This window comes from Oryx dammah, unplaced genomic scaffold (genome assembly GCF_014754425.2).
Source record: "Oryx dammah isolate SB20612 unplaced genomic scaffold, SCBI_Odam_1.1 HiC_scaffold_1, whole genome shotgun sequence".
Lineage (NCBI taxonomy): Eukaryota > Metazoa > Chordata > Mammalia > Artiodactyla > Bovidae > Oryx > Oryx dammah.
The window spans coordinates 44,279,188-44,295,067 of record NW_024070185.1 but is presented as its reverse complement, the minus strand read 5'-3'; the positions used below and the strand labels follow the sequence as shown (position 1 = coordinate 44,295,067).

Here is a 15,880-nt window from a genome sequence, read left to right as displayed (position 1 = left end):
AAATAAATAAACTACTTCTAGTTAGAAAAAAAAAAAAGAAAAGCAGAGACATTACTTTGCTGACAAAGGTCCATCTAGTCAAGGCTATGGTTTTTCCAGTGGTCATGTGTGGATGTGAGAGTTGGACTGTGAAGAAAGCTGAGTGCCAAAGAATTGATGCTTTTGAACTGTGGTGTTGGAGAAGACTCTTGAGAGTCTCTTGGACTGCAAGGAGATCCAACCAGTCCATTCTGAAGGAGATCAACCCTGGGATTTCTTTGGAGGGAATGATGCTAAAGCTGAAACTTCAGTACTTTGGCCACCTCATGCGAAGAGTTGACTCATTGGAAAAGACTCTGATGCTGGGAGGGATTGAGGGTAGGAGGAAAAGGGGACGACCGAGGATGAGATGGCTGGATGGCGTCACAGACTCGATGGGTGTGAGTTTGAGTGAACTCCAGGAGTTGGTGATGGACAGGGAGGCCTGGCGTGCTGCAATTCATGGGGTCACAAAGAATCAGATATGACTGAGCGACTGAACTGAACTGAACTGAACTGAACACTCCTTACAGAACAGAACCAGCAGCTATCAGAACTAAGGAATGATGGATGGTGACAAAGGATTAAAAAAAAAATGGCTGCTCTTTAAATTCCTATGATCAAGCTCTTTTCTGAAAGAGTGAAGCTATTTCTCCTTTCACAATTAAGTTAAACGATTGTAACAGTAATTGTTAACAATGTTATTACTACTTGCTTGGTAGTGCTGCCTGTATTTTTGGTAAACCACAGAACAATGCCAAGAGAGTTTTTAACAAAGAGATCTAAAATGTTAATACTAGTATTTATCTGATGGAGCTTTACAATTTGGAATTTAGGTGTTTCCTTAATACAAAAAAGGTTGGTTCTAAGTATTTAAAAACCCTAATATAAAATTCTCTTTCATGAGATAAATATGAACACATATTTCTAAATTACTGCCTTAGATTCTGCTTTTATTGTTTTAAGTGTTTATTACAGGCCAAGTTATTTGCATTATTGATTTCTCACCATAACTCTATTACTTCCCTTTTATAGATAAATAAACTGAAGTTCAGAAACACTAGATATCTGAAAGATAAATTTTAAATATCTGAGGTTATTTATGTATCTTTCAAGAACCTCAATCATCAGGTTAAAGTTAGGGGATAGTCTAAACCACTGTGTACAGTTTCAAGTAGGGATTTAACATTCTTTGCCCATGTAAATAACCTCTCTGTTTCAAGATCTAGGATTACATTGCAATCTCTTTTAGAATCATGGAACCATTTCCAAAATTCTCTTAGAACCTCATACATTTGGACAACAACAAAACCCTAGCCATTTTAGGAGCTCAGGACTTTCCTATCTGTTGACAGCTCCCTCGATTCATGTCTGATGGCTTTTCCTCCCTTGCCTCTGGATCCCTCCCATCAAGGGCTTTCAAATAACTGTGGTTTTCCTCATCCCAGGAGCTAGGATTAGTTCCTTCTGCCAGAAAAACTCTTAGGTCTCTAGAATAGAAACATTATCAAAACCCAGCTGGACACCAAGGCTGCAACAGAGACGGAATGGGAGAGTCCTTGGCCAGGGGACTGCTGGTCACTGAGGCAAATGTGATGGACTGACAGCAGCCAGTACCTCTCCCTGCATCCCTGAGAAGCTCTACCATGGAGCCCTGCCTGCTTAAGATGCTTCTGCATTCACCACACTCTGGGTTGCTGGAAAAGCTTCTCCCAGATCCTTTCCATGGCACCATGCCACCATCTACTGTCCCAGGCCGTCTCCTCCCTCCTCTCACCTAGAGTTGGACACTGGAATGCAGGGCGAAGTCCAAACATGTGAAAAGTCCAGCCTGGAGGTTCCTAGCTCTACCACCCTTTTCACCAAATGTAGAAAAACAGATGGAAAAAAAATATTCACAGACAGTGATTACTACCCTCATTTCATAAAGCCCACCATATTAACAATTGAACATGAACAGACATTTGGGATTAGCAATAGGCAGAAAAACCTGAGTTTGGGGTCCCCTCTGCTACCAGGGTGGCTGGAGACTGATAACCTTAGTGATATAACTGAGCATCAGTTTCTGCTCTGTAAAATGAAGGCATTTGACTAGATGATAGCCAAAATCTCTTACCTACATAATATTCTCTAAGTCTACTTTCTAATTGCATTCATTTTGCAGTCTATGCAGTCACCAACCTGAAGTCACTTGTTTTGCAAGGTTTAACGTATTGCATTCCAACATTTTCTGGTTTTTCCACCCATTACAGTTGCTCCTTAAAAAACATAACGTAGGTAATTGCATCTTGCCTACTTTAGCTTACAACCCTTCATGTAAGTAAGACTGATACTGAGAAAGGAGAACAGTGTAGTCATTTCTCACAACAGAAGGAGGAGGAAGCAACCTTGCTTCACCCACATGCAATTTCCAGAAGCCCCAGCTGGGTAAAGGCTGAAGATGCTGCTTACATGTTTGGTTCTTTTCTTTTGAGCTCAGAGTGTTATTAAATTGATTGTGATGTTGCCTAAGGTCATAAAAGTTGGTGTCAGAGTTAACAACAGATAAACACCTAGTTCAGGATTCTTCCTACAGGAGCTTGCCACCAGATTCACCAAACTTTCTGGATCATCAGGTGATGTGACTGTTCTCAGCAGGTTTCTTAGAAGCTCTTAATTTGATCCCAACAAACCAGCCTTCCAGCGGCCCACCTCAAGACGGATCACTGATGGCCCCAGCTGGTGGATGACGAGCTATTACAAAGAAAGTTAACTGACCCACAGGCCATTGCTCAACAGAGGGCTGGTTCCTTCCCTCTTTCTTGGTAACAGAGGAAACTGCGGTGGGTTTCTGCTGCCTAAACCTCTGACCCCATTCTCTCTCTCTCTCCCCAGCTATGCTAACCTGTCTGCCATCTAACCACAGTGCTTTGCTCAATGACTGGGCAGATGAGGTCAGATGGATAAAGACCATCTCAACACTGAGAGTCTATGATGCCATGGAAACATCAAGCCTAATGTGGGGGTTCTCCCTCTTTAGTCTCCTCAGTAGCTGACTCTCAGGATGCAAATAAGGAAGCCAGTTTTCTGTCTAGAAATTTGTGTGATGTTCTGTGTTATAGCAGATTCTGTGTTCCTTGAATCTGCTATAGAAAAGCAGATTCTCTGGCTGGTTCCTGACCTTGTCCTGACCCACACCTACAATGTTGGCTCTTCCAAGTCAGCTTTGAAACAACCTGGTCCCGTGTACAATCCTTTCACCCTTTATCCAGCACCAATATCTCACATTTGACTTTAGGCAGCTCTGTGGAGGGTTGCTTAGAAACAGCTTGGCTTGTGAAATAAACATACCTGGTATAGTATGTGGCTTGGGAGGGAAATTTACCAGCTGGGTAAGAAAATAGTTTTTCCCAAGAGGAGCAGTGTTTCACTGTGAATTGAAGGGGATGAAAGAAGCCCCAGTCTCTTCAATCAGCCACCACTAACCAGGTCTGCTAGACAAAAGTACAGGGGGTCCTGATGCCAAGCACCACAGTCACACATACTGATGAGTCTGCATCACCAAGCAGTATCCATTTCATGGGAGGGGAACCACCTGCCACCAGTCCTACAAAATGAGCATGATTGGAAATACCTGTCTCTGTCTCGTGATTTAATTTGTTTGGAATTTAGCCACCTGGTAATGGGGAAAAACCTAACAATATGGAAATTGCTAAAGATTCAAGAAGGAACAAGGAAATACAAATCATTCTTATTACACTCAATGCCTGAGTAGAGCATAGTATACAGGCAGGGTTCCAGCAGCCTTTTCATCACTTCTTCCCCGCCTTGGACTCTCCCCCCTTTTCAACTACTGCTGCCATTGTAGACTTTGCCAAGACTCAACAATGCTGAGGCCCTTACCAGCCATAGGGTCCCCTGAATGGGCTGTTTTTGTACAGAATGGATAAGAGTACAGCATTCATTAGTCTTTATATTCTTAACTATCTTCTTTAATACTGTGTCTGCTTATGCAAATTATATCATGATCCCCAAACAAAAACAACACATCTAAACTGTCAACAACAGAATTCACAGTTGTGAAGAGCAGAGGGAGGCTAACTTTCAATTAAGAGTCACTGAGAATAGAGGGCTGAAAGTGAGCACACAGGGGCAGTTCTGGGACTGTGGGGCAAACTTACTCCTTTACCCAACCAGACTACAGAAACTTCCTCAAGTCATATATTAGACTGACATGTTTATTCCACAAGCTAAGCTGTTTCCAAATTAACCAACTCTTTACATAGGCTTCTAAAGCCAAGTATTAGTTAAGTCATAGATTCCCTGAGGCCAGGGTTTCTCAACCTTGGCAACACTGACATTTTAGACTGGATAATTCTTTGTTATATAAGTGGGGGTCTGTCCTGTGTACAATGATATACGGTGTTCAGCAGCATCCTTGGCCTCTTCCCACTAGATGCAAATAGCACTTCTTCTTCCAAGTGAGACAACCAAAAATGTCTCCATATATTGCCAAATGGTGACTGAGCAGAGAGGGACAAACAGCCCTGGTTGAAAACCACAATTCTCATAACATACACCAAGACAGATCAGCCTCCAAACTGCAGCTGAATGTGCCACATGGATGCCTTACGTTGTTGTCTGCATACGCAGTGCTTATGTCAACAGGATACCTTATATGTTAAGTTTATCAAGAACAAGGTCTTAAAGCTTCACAGTTGTTTTAACTTGCGTTTTGTTGCACCAAACCAAGTGCAAAACCCAAGTACTGAAGTTGTTTACAAACAAGAAGTCAAGGATGGAGAAGCAGAACAAGAAAGTACACTCAGTTCACCTTCGTCATGATTTTGGTCCTTAAAAATGTAGCTGGCATAGTATGCGTGCCTCTCCCTGCCTTCCCCGTCTACTTGCACATGTACACACAAGCAGCGGATACTGCAGCCCAGAGCAGATGACTTCCCAGTTCTTCAGGGTAAAAGGCACAGGAAGTATTTTGGCCATATGTTCAGGAGAAATGCCCCCTTGGAAATTGATGTGAAGGGCCTTTCTGGGGCAGATGGCTCGGTCTGGCCACCCCAGTGCAGCCGTCAAAGGCACTAGCGATGAGTGCCATGCTCTGAGAAAGACTGAGGACTCAAACTTGCAACTTAGGCTGCAGCTCTGCTTCTGGACTCAGCACACTCTTGGCCAGAGAGAAGGATTTGGGCTTCTATTTCCTTGTATGTTAATGAACAGTTTTATCAGAGGCATTTCCAACTCTTAACAGTTGAAGTTTCTAAGAATATAATGCAGACAAATGTCACTTCCACCCACCTCACAATCCTTCTCCTTTCTAAATTAATCATTTCTGTTACTTCCACCTTGAGTGATAATGAGTATTCTCAATTAAACAGAAATAGCAAAAAATGAAAGAGATATCCAATTACTTTCAAGAGAAAGGACTAATCCTGTCATTAGAGGTGATGACCTTATTCTTTTTTTTTCTGTTTGCCCAAGATTAAATCTCTGTGGACAGTTAATATCCCATTTTCAAAGAAGTACTAAAAAATCCATTCAAGTTAATCCAAACTGTGTGCTAAAAGATGGAAAATACCAGTCCCACGGAGCATATGAAATCACCAAAAGTATTTACAGCCCTTGATTCCAACCTCGGGATCACTTGACTCTATACCCCATGGAGAGATTTTCCATATATTATTTCCCTCTTCCAGACATGCTTCATAAACATGACCTGCTTCTGTAAACACCAAAGAAATCACATGGCGAATGGTTCTGGGGGAGATGCATAATAATACAGGAAATGAAGGACACCATCTGTACTATCTCCAGCAGTGAGCTCAGCATTTTGATTTTCAAAACTATGTTCAAAGATTGAAAAGCAAACATGGCTCATGTTACCACTGTAACATGAAACTGTCAATCTTTGAAAACAGGAGCTACATTTGCTTTTCAGTCACATGGAATAATATTAGAAGCCCAGTTTCATGATCACACCTTGTAAAAGGATCTCTTATTTATCTACATTTATTACAGAAAGATTTAGGTCCTGAAGTTAAGTTTATTATGCTTATTGATTGGAGGGAGTTAAATAGAAGCAACAGGGGAAACAGAGGAAGAGAAAAAAACACCCACAGGAGACAGTCTATACCTCAGGGACCCCTACCAAGATCTACTGACAGTCCTAGACAGACGAATAGCATGTGATAAAGGGATGGCAAAGTGCTCTAGTACACAAAGAAGATGCTGGTAAGTTATATTAAAGGTTGACCCTTACATATGTCCATGTCCTAAACACCTAGAACCTTGAAACCTAACCGAATGTTATCTAAGAAGGCAAAAAATGTTACCCTACAAGGTTGCAGATGCAATTAAGGATGCTAATCAGTTGAATGTGGGGTGGGGAGATTGTTCTAAATTATTCAGATGAGTTCAATGTAATAATATGGATCCTGAAAAGTGAAAAAAGAAGTGAGTGAGATGTGAAAAGGATACAACTGCCATTGCTGGCTTTGAAGATGGAGGAAGTGGCAACAAATAAAAAAATGTAAGGACCTCTAGAAGCTGGAAAAGGTGAGGAAACAGTTTCTTCTCCAAAGCTTCCAGAATGGAATGTAGACCTTCTGGACACCTTGATTTTTAGCTCAGGGAGATGGTACCGGATGGCCATCATACAAAACTTAAAGATAATAAATCTGTGCTGTTTTAAGACACTAAGATTGTGGAAACTTACTGCAGCAGGGAAACTAATGCATATATTAATTTTAAAGCACTCTCAATACTTTTAGGTCCTGTCTTTTTGAGGCAACCCAACCTTTTCATTCCATCAGGCCCAAAAGGATGGATCTATTTATAAAGAAAATGTTCTACTGGGACCTGTCCGGAGTGGTTTATCTATTTATTTAAAAGGCAAAAGTCACACTTGCTGTCGGGACACAGTAAGTTTAAACACACCAAAGTCAGACCAAGAGGACTAACTGTCCTTTTATCTCATTCTTTAAACTCAGTATTTGCAAAAAAATTTATTTCCAAGGCACTCTTCTTATCTAATTTGCTCTGGGCTAAAATTAAGGAGATGGGTTTGTATCTCTGTGGTACCAGCAAATGGTATAAAATGGGCTCTCAATAACCATTTGTTGAATGAGTACAACTGATGAGTCTGACATGCAAGAGTACACATTGTCCTTCTGGATGAGAAATGGTCTTTACTGGACCTCTGCGGACTAGCGATAACCAATAGGAATATGGACCCAACAGGAATACGGTGCTCTGGTCTTTCTCCTTTTCTTTCCATGTTACATTCTAGTTATGTCAGGAATCCCCAAGGCTTGAAGAGCAAGTGAGGTTGGGTCACAGTGCCATGCTTTATACCAAGTATGTATAAACTTCAGTTTATTTTCTTACAAGATTGTCTTTTAAGTGCCATGACAGACTTTTGATCATTTTCTGGTGTATTAATGTTCCCTGGACCATAGAAAAGGGGGGAAATCTCCACATTTTCCCATAGAGGATTAGTCTTTTTAAACCCAGGGTCATCTGAGTTTCTAATCCACAGAATTGAAGAAAGGCTGGGAAAATATGCAAGAAATAATCGCCTTTGTACCGAAGGAAAACTAGCACAGACTTTCTTACAACAGTTGGAGAATAAAATGTAACCTCTCGCCCACCTTTCACCTCTTTCTTTCTCTTTTGCTCTTCCAGAGCAGCCTGCATGCACTTAACAAAGCAACGGCTGCAGGGCATGATCAGAGAATCACAAACAATAAATAAAACAACATTAAAACCCCAAGCAACTTAAAGCGCTTTTGGTTGTCATTCACATTCCCAATTTAACAAATGAAGAAAGAGAAGCCCAAACATAAAATTACAAACAAAAGTAAAACTGAGTTGAATAAACATTATTCAGGTGGAAAAATAAGTCCCCTCCTTTTCTTCCCCCAAACACAATTTCTGAGGAGAATGATTTCAGCAACATGTCTACCCCAGGATAGCTTGCAGAAAGAACTAAATCTTAGTATAATTTCCATACAGATTACTCTAATATGGGAGAAAGATCAGCATGCCTATAGGAAGAAATTCTAAAAATCATCCTAATCTATAAAGAAATAATACAATTACCCTGTTCATCTGGACTGATACAAAATCTAAATTAAACAATATTTTCTGAAAAACATGGTTTTATTATTTTCAAGTACTTAGAGTATATAAAAAAGAGAACTGTGTTTCCAATGACTGCCTTTTCATTCTCTGCTTGAATCAATTTTATTAAAAAGTCAACATCTAATTAAAGTTTACAAAAAATCTTTTAGTAAAGCTAGAGTCAGGAAGAAACTTTCTTAATATGGAAAACAATTATTGAACGAAGTGACATTATACTATTGGAAGCACTAGAGGGACACTTCCCAAATGCATTTGACCAACGGATTTGCATTTATGTATCTACTAATGATGTGTGTGTGTTAAAGAATGCAGTTTGAGGAACAGTGCAAGAGCTATTTGCCCTTTAAAGTCACGCACAAAACAAGGCTGTCCTTTTATCATAAAAATTCTTTGATATGATTTTGTAAGATCCAGCTAGTAAAGTAAGACAAGAAAACCAAGTAAAAAATGCTGATTACAAGGAGAAAAATGATAACTCACAGATAATATGATTATTACCTGTAATATCCAAGAATCAATCACGGACCTAGTGGAGTAGTTTCAAAAGATCAAGTTGGCAGTTTATAAAATGTACTCAGACAAATCTAGATCTTATACATTTCTAGCTAGAAAATGCAATTGGGAAAAAAAAGAATCCTGTTCACAGTAGAAAAAAAAAATCCAAAACAGTAACAAAAAATCCCACATAATTTACTTAGAAGTATATTTAACCAAAAATAGGTAGAGAATCTTTGAATAAAAATTTACTGAGGAATGGAAAAGACAATAAATATATAGATATTTCATTCCTCAGTTCAGTTCAGTTCAGTCGCTCAGTCGTGTCCGACTCTTTGCGACCCCATGAAGCGCAGCGCGCCAGGCCTCCCTGTCCATCACTCCCGGAGTTCACTCAGACTCACGTCCATAGAGTCAGTGATGCCATCCAGCCATCTCATCTTCTGTCATTCACTTCTCCTCCTGCCCCCAATCCCTCCCAGCATCAGAGTCCTTTCCAATGAGTCAACTCTTCACATGAGGTGGTCAAAGTACTGGAGTTTCAGCTTTAGCATCATTCCCTCCAAAGAAATCCCAGGGCTGATCTCCTTCAGAATGGACTGGTTGGATCTCCTTGCAGTCCAAGGGACTCTCAAGAGTCTTCTCCAACACCACAGTTCAAAAGCATCAATTCTTCGGCGCTCAGCATTCTTCACAGTCCAACTCTCACATCCATACATGACCACGGGAAAAACCATAGCCTTGACTAGATGGACCTTAGTCAGCAAAGTAATGTCTCTGCTTTTGAATATGCTATCTAGGTTGGTCATAACTTTTCTTCCAAGGAGTAAGCGTCTTTTAATTTCATGGCTACAGTCTCCATCTGCAGTGATTTTGGAGCCCCCCAAAATAAAGTCTGCCACTGTTTCCACTGTTTCCCCATCTATTTCCCATGAGGTGATGGGACCAGATGCCATGATCTTCGTTTTCTGAATGTTGAGCTTTAAGCCAACTTTTTCGCTCTCCTCTTTCACTTTCATCAAGAGGCTTTTTAGTCCCTCTTCACTTTCTGCCATAAGGGTGGTGTCATCTGCATATCTGAGGTTATTGATACTTCTCCCAGCAATCTTGATTCCATCTTGTGTTTCTTCCAGTCCAGCGTTTCTCATGATGTACTCTGCATATAAGTTAAATAAGCAGGGTGACAATATACAGCCTTGACCTACTCCTTTTCCTATTTGGAACCAGTCTGTTGTTCCATGTCCAGTTCTAACTGCTGCTTCCTGACCTGCATACAGGTTTCTCAAGAGGCAGGTCAGGTGGTCTGGTATTCCCATCTCTCTCAGAATTTTCCACATTTAATTGTGATCCACACAGTCAAAGGCTTTGGCATAGTCAATAAAGCAGAAATAGATGTTTTTGTGGAACTCTCTTGCTTTTTCCATGATCCAGCGGACGTTGGCAATTTGATCTCTGGTTCCTCTGCCTTTTCTAAAACCAGCTTGAACATCAGGAAGTTCACCGTTCACGTATTGTTGAAGCCTGGCTTGGAGAATTTTGAGCATTACTTTACTAGCATGTGAGATGAGTTCATTCTTAGAAGGGCAGAATAGTTAGAGATGCTATTTCTTCCTAAATTCATTAATAAATTTAATTTCAACAAATACCACAATAGAAATCTTTTTAGAGGAAATGACCTTAGAAGTCAAAGTTCAATTAAAGGGATAAATATAAAAGCATCAACTAGGAAATTTTTGAAAATTAAAAATACCATGGGACGACCCAGTCAAAAAATGGGCCAAAGAACTAAACAGACATTTCTTCAAAGAAGACATACAGATGGCTAACAAACACATGAAAAGAAGCTCAACATCACTCATTATCAGAGAAATGCAAATCAAAACCTCTGAGGGAGTCTAAAGTGGGATAACTTTTTGAAAAGTAATTCAGTAATAGTGCTAAAATGTCCAGACCGTTTAACATGGGTCTCTTCTATTTGTTGCTATATTCCTGCTGCCTAACACCAGTAGGTACCCAGATTTATCTACTGAGTAAGAACACATCAGGAAACAAGTATTCTGAGGCCTTGGAAAGCTGAGAACAAAGATGCTCTCCTGCTGGGGTCACTGGGGGCCTTTCTACTCCAGGTGACTGCTGAGGATGTGTATAGGGCAATAAAGCAGGATGGGTATGGATGGCTGTAATGTTTGCTATTTAAGAATAGACTGCTATTTTAAATTCCTCCTACATTGGGCTAAAGGCCTGAGGGTAAAAGGTTATGCCTGGCACCCACATTTGGCCAGACTTTGCCTTGTGTGTACCTAAAAGGATTCTGAGGGCCAAGAGATGCCCCACTGCCATATACTCCATCTGCTTCTGCTCTCTGCAGCTGTTTGTTTTTCCCTTGGCTAGAGCAACCAGGAGCTTTTTCATTCTGTGCAGTTTCTTCTCACCCATTTCTAAACTTGTCTGAAGCATTTTAGAGCCTCCATAATAAAAAAATTTTTTAAATTAGCAATATGCCAGTGAAAGTATTCAATATGCTTTTAAAAGCCTGCTTAAAATTAAATGACTGAATGAATAAGAAGCGTGAAGAGGAACATCAAGGTGGCTTGGGTAGGCTTATTCCAAATTCCAAAAGGAAACTGAATCTTAGGATATTTGCATATGTAAACATTCTTGAAAAATAGGATTTCATCTTACTAAGCAAAATTTCAGAAGACTTCATCCTTTGATTTTGTTCACAAATACAGCTTCACTACTTCAAAATCTCTTTCCTATTTACAACTTTAAGACACTCCTAATTTATAATATCACTGAATATCCAATTTCAGTGTTTGACAGAATATAGTGGGTGAGGGAACAGATCTGCCTTTAAGTTAAAAATAAGGCAATAATCTTGCAGGAGGAGGACTGTGCTGACTGCACTGCTTACTTTTTCCATGATTTTCTTGAAAATGCAGGTAGTGCAAAGCTGGAGTTTCCCTGCCCACCCCGACTTCCCCTCTCCTGCTATCTTCAGTGACGCACCTTCACCCCATGCTACTGCACTCTGTGTCCTTGGAGAGAAGGACTTCTCATTTCCCCAGGAGAATTCCACTGCCCCAAGACAAGTAGATAAAACATATAAAGGAAGAAATAGATGAGGGGAAAGGACTCCTAAGAAACCCAGTATAGTTTCTGCAAACTATTTCAGACCCTAGGAGATAGTAAAGCTACAACAAAAATCTTCAAATTTTTATTTAATATGCTGTAAAGCAAAGACAACATTTCCCCTTTCTGGACATAGGGTTTTGTTTGTTTGTTTGTTTGTTTTTAAGGTTTCTTTAATAGACAAAAGTTAGATTTCCTTTTGCCTTTTTTACGGTGAGATTCTTTTGCAGAATCCCACTGCCTTTTGAAAATGACCTGTCAATAGTAGGAACTACCATCAGGAGAGATCAGAGTCCCAGGTTATTTGGAATTCTGAATTTAAGCAGGGCCCCAGTAGGGAGAAGGGGGGACTGGTGTCTGTTCCTTCACTAAGAACTGAGTTCTTCCCAGCTTGCCAAGTCCCTGCTCTCATGTGGCTTAAGTTCCATAGGAGGTGACTTGGAATCCAGCAACAATAACAGATTTAATATTTGTACACCCAACTACTGTCTTCGAAACACTTTCCCATACATCCTCAGATCTAATGCTTAAACCACACTGGTACTGCTGGGCTCAGACATTCACTGTCCTGCACAAGGTCGAGTTCATAAATGGCAGAGCCAGCTTGCCTGCCTGGCTCCACCCACTCTCACCCATGCTGGTGAGGAAGGAAGGCTGGAAGAGTCAAGGGCTGGCACTCACATCACTGTCTGTTTTGGGGTCCTGAGTGCAGCTTTAAGGCCTGCACTCTCCATGATTTTATGAGGAATATAGCTGCTTTTAAAACTGCTAAATTATTATTTCCTCTCTTTCTCTTTGAAACAGCAAACCTGAAAAGCTGTCCATCTTGTTTCTTTTATGTAACAACAACAAAAAAAGGGTGTTTACTATGCTGCTGTGCTAGAGAAAGACTGCCAACCAACTGCAGATCCTGATTCCCCTGACAATTCCCGGCATCTATCTAGGGCAGCTTTTAATTGGGCCAACATCTGGAAAGAATAGAACCTTTATGTGACAGAGTTGGAAAAAGAGTACCTTTTTTAAAAAAATTAATTCTTTTTTTGTTGAAGGATAATTGCTTTACAGAATTTTGTTGTTTTCTGTTAAACCTCAACATGAATCAGCCATAGGTATACGTATATTCCCTCCCTTTTGAACTTCCCTCCCATCTCCCTCCCCACCCCACCCCTCTAGGTTGATACAGAGTCCCTGTTTGAGTTTCCTGAGCCATACAGCAAATTCCCGTTGGCTCTCCATTTTACATATGGTAATGCAAGTTTCCATGTTACTCTTTCCATACATCTCACCCTCTCCTCCCCTCTCCCCATGTCCATAAGTCTGTTCTCTAGGTCTGTTTCTCCACTGTTGCCCTGTAAGTAAGTTCTTCAGTACCATTTTTCTAGATTCTGTATATATGTGTTAGAATATGATATTTATCTTTTTCTTTCTGACTTACTTCAGCATTGCTCATTATTAGAGAAATGCAAATCAAAACTACAGTAAGATAACACCTCACACCGGTCAGAACGGCCATCATCAAAAATTCGACAAACAATAAATGCTGGAGAAGGTGTGGAGAAAAGGGAACACTCTTGCACTGTTGGTGGGAATATAAATTGATAACAGCCACTATGGAAGATGGTATGGGGATTCCTTAAAAAACTAATCCCACTCCTAGGCATTATACCCTGAGGAAACCAAAATTGAAAAAGAATACCTTTTAAAATTCATTGTTGTGACTTCCCTGGTGGTCCAGGGGCTAAGACCCCGAACTCCCAAAGCAGGGGGCCGGGATTCAATCCCTGGTCAGGGAAGTAGATCCCACATGCTGCGACTAAAACCCAGTGCAGCCAAAAAAAATAGATAAGCCCAAATGCCATTCATGTGTTCCCCACTTCCCTCCCTCCAACATATCTCACCTCTAACTGCAGATCCTGAACTGTAGGTTCAAGAACGTATCTCTCTGGAAAGTCTATAATAATCTTAGAATTAAGAAGAAAAAAGTGATACATCTCTTGAACACTATGTGCCAGGCACTGAGTGGGGCCCTACAGATGTCTGGATGATTGCAAGGCCCCTGCTCTCTAGCTGCTCCCAGTACAATAGGCAGGACGTAACTGCACGTGATTATTACAAAACTGCACGTCATCCATGATATAACAGAGGTAAGTGCAGGAGACTGAGGGCAGCTTGGGAAGCAGTGACTAACAGTCACAGCCTGGAGCAAGGGGAAGGGCCAAGAGAGAGCTGTTTCTAGAATGAAGGCAGTCACAGCGATCAGCACAGGCGCAGAGGGCCTGGGATAGACACCCCAGTGTGGCTGGAGTTGGGTGTGTTCAAGGTAGTGGCAGGAGGTGGGTTCAGACACACCCAGCGAGGGTAAGACTGTAAAGGATTTGTGTGCTGTGGAGCATGGGTAGGTAACAGAAGGCCAGTGGAAGATCCTAAGGGAAGGACTTGGCCTATTTTGTAAAAATCTGACACTCTGGAGGAGGGTATATGGAGGTAAAACCAAAATGTAGGTGTTCCTTAGTCTGGGGGCCTCGCTTTTCCATCTATCTCACTGTGAATCTACAGTTTGACAAACTGAAGCAGAACCCTGACCTCTTCCCTGAGTCCTAAATCCACACTTCCAGCTACCTACTTGATTCTCTCCTTCCGTGGCTCACTGACACCCTGAAACAGACATGTCCAGATTGGAGACCTTGATTTTCCCTCACAACCCTTCCCCCATACCATTCTTTTCCACCTTGATAAACAGTCACAAAAGCCACCCAAGTGCTCAAGTTAGAATGCTGGCTCATTGGTCATTCCAGTCATGCCCTCACCCCTACTTGCAACCACAAACCAGTCCAGTCCATCCTAACTCTGAAATATACCTTGAATTTATTTATTCCTTTCTCTCTTCCTAGACTACCACCTTAGCTTAAGCTTCTGCCTGTTTCTCTAAGCCAGGGTTTCTGTACTGCTGACATTTGTGGGCAGACAGTTGTTTCCTGTGCATCACAGGATGTGTGGCAGGATCTCTGGGTCTAGTCGCTGGACACGAGTTGCATCCCCTCCCCCTAGATGTGACAGCATTGTCTAATGGCCCTGGGGGAGAACACCAGCCCCAGTCGAAAGCCACTGCTCTCACTTCACTCTGTCTCTCTCTCTGCCAGGCTTGGAACCCTCCATTACACTGGCCTCGCCTTTAGGTGCTTGAATTCACGCACCCCTTCCTGCCCCCAGAGCTCAGCGGAAGCTGTTCTATCAAGAAAGTTCTCAATTCCATTCTTCTGTTAGCTGGCTCCTTCTCAAGCTTGTGATCCCAGCCCTGGGTCACCTCCTCAGAACCCCGTGAATCCCTTGTCTAAAAGGCAGCAGCCCTACCTGTGGTGATTTTCTTCATAACGCTTTTAAAGGCAGTAATCAATTTATCATGTCTACTTTTTCTGGTCCGTCTCTACCACAAGTACAAAAGCAGGGTCAGGGCCCAATTATATCTATCTTGCCTCTGTCTTACCTCCAAGGCCTAGCTCAGTACCAAGCTAAATAAATACTTGCCAACTAAATAAATGAGTGAATCCACAGATGTATCATACATTCAAAGATATGTTTTACAGCCCAGGCACTGACCACACCCTTAAAAACAACAAAGCCACAATATGAAAAATTAGCTCAGGAGAACTAGAGTATCACTGAGACAGTCTATATATTAGCTCTGCGCTCAATAACCAAATGCAGCCTGGTCCATAATGCAAAGCAGATGACAGCACACCTTGGATGAAGAGAAAGCTCTGGCATGATGGTAAGAGTGGCTCATCTTCTCTCCACTGGGAAAGAAGTACAGCTAGACCCTATGATTGAACCCAATTCCTCATAACTTTTTATTTTCCTCATCAGTTCAGTTCAGTTCAGTCGCTCAGTCATGTCCGACTCTTTGCAACCCCATGAATCGCAGCACCCCAGGCCTCCCTGTCCATCACCAACTCCCGGAGTTCACTCAGACTCATGTTCATCGAGTCAGTGATGCCATCCAGCCATCTCATCCTCTGTCATCCCCTTCTCCTCCTGCCCCCAATCCCTCCCAGCATCAAAGTCTTTTCCAATGAGTCAACTCTTCGCAAGAGGTAGCCAA

At 41.5% G+C, this 15,880-nt stretch overlaps 1 protein-coding gene across 2 annotated transcripts in view; it reads right to left on the bottom strand.

Annotated features, from left to right (window-relative positions):
- PIP5K1B (phosphatidylinositol-4-phosphate 5-kinase type 1 beta) overlaps positions 1 to 15,880 on the bottom strand; it is a 352,598-nt gene that overhangs the window by 202,863 nt on the left and 133,855 nt on the right. The gene's annotated exons all lie outside the window — the stretch shown is intronic.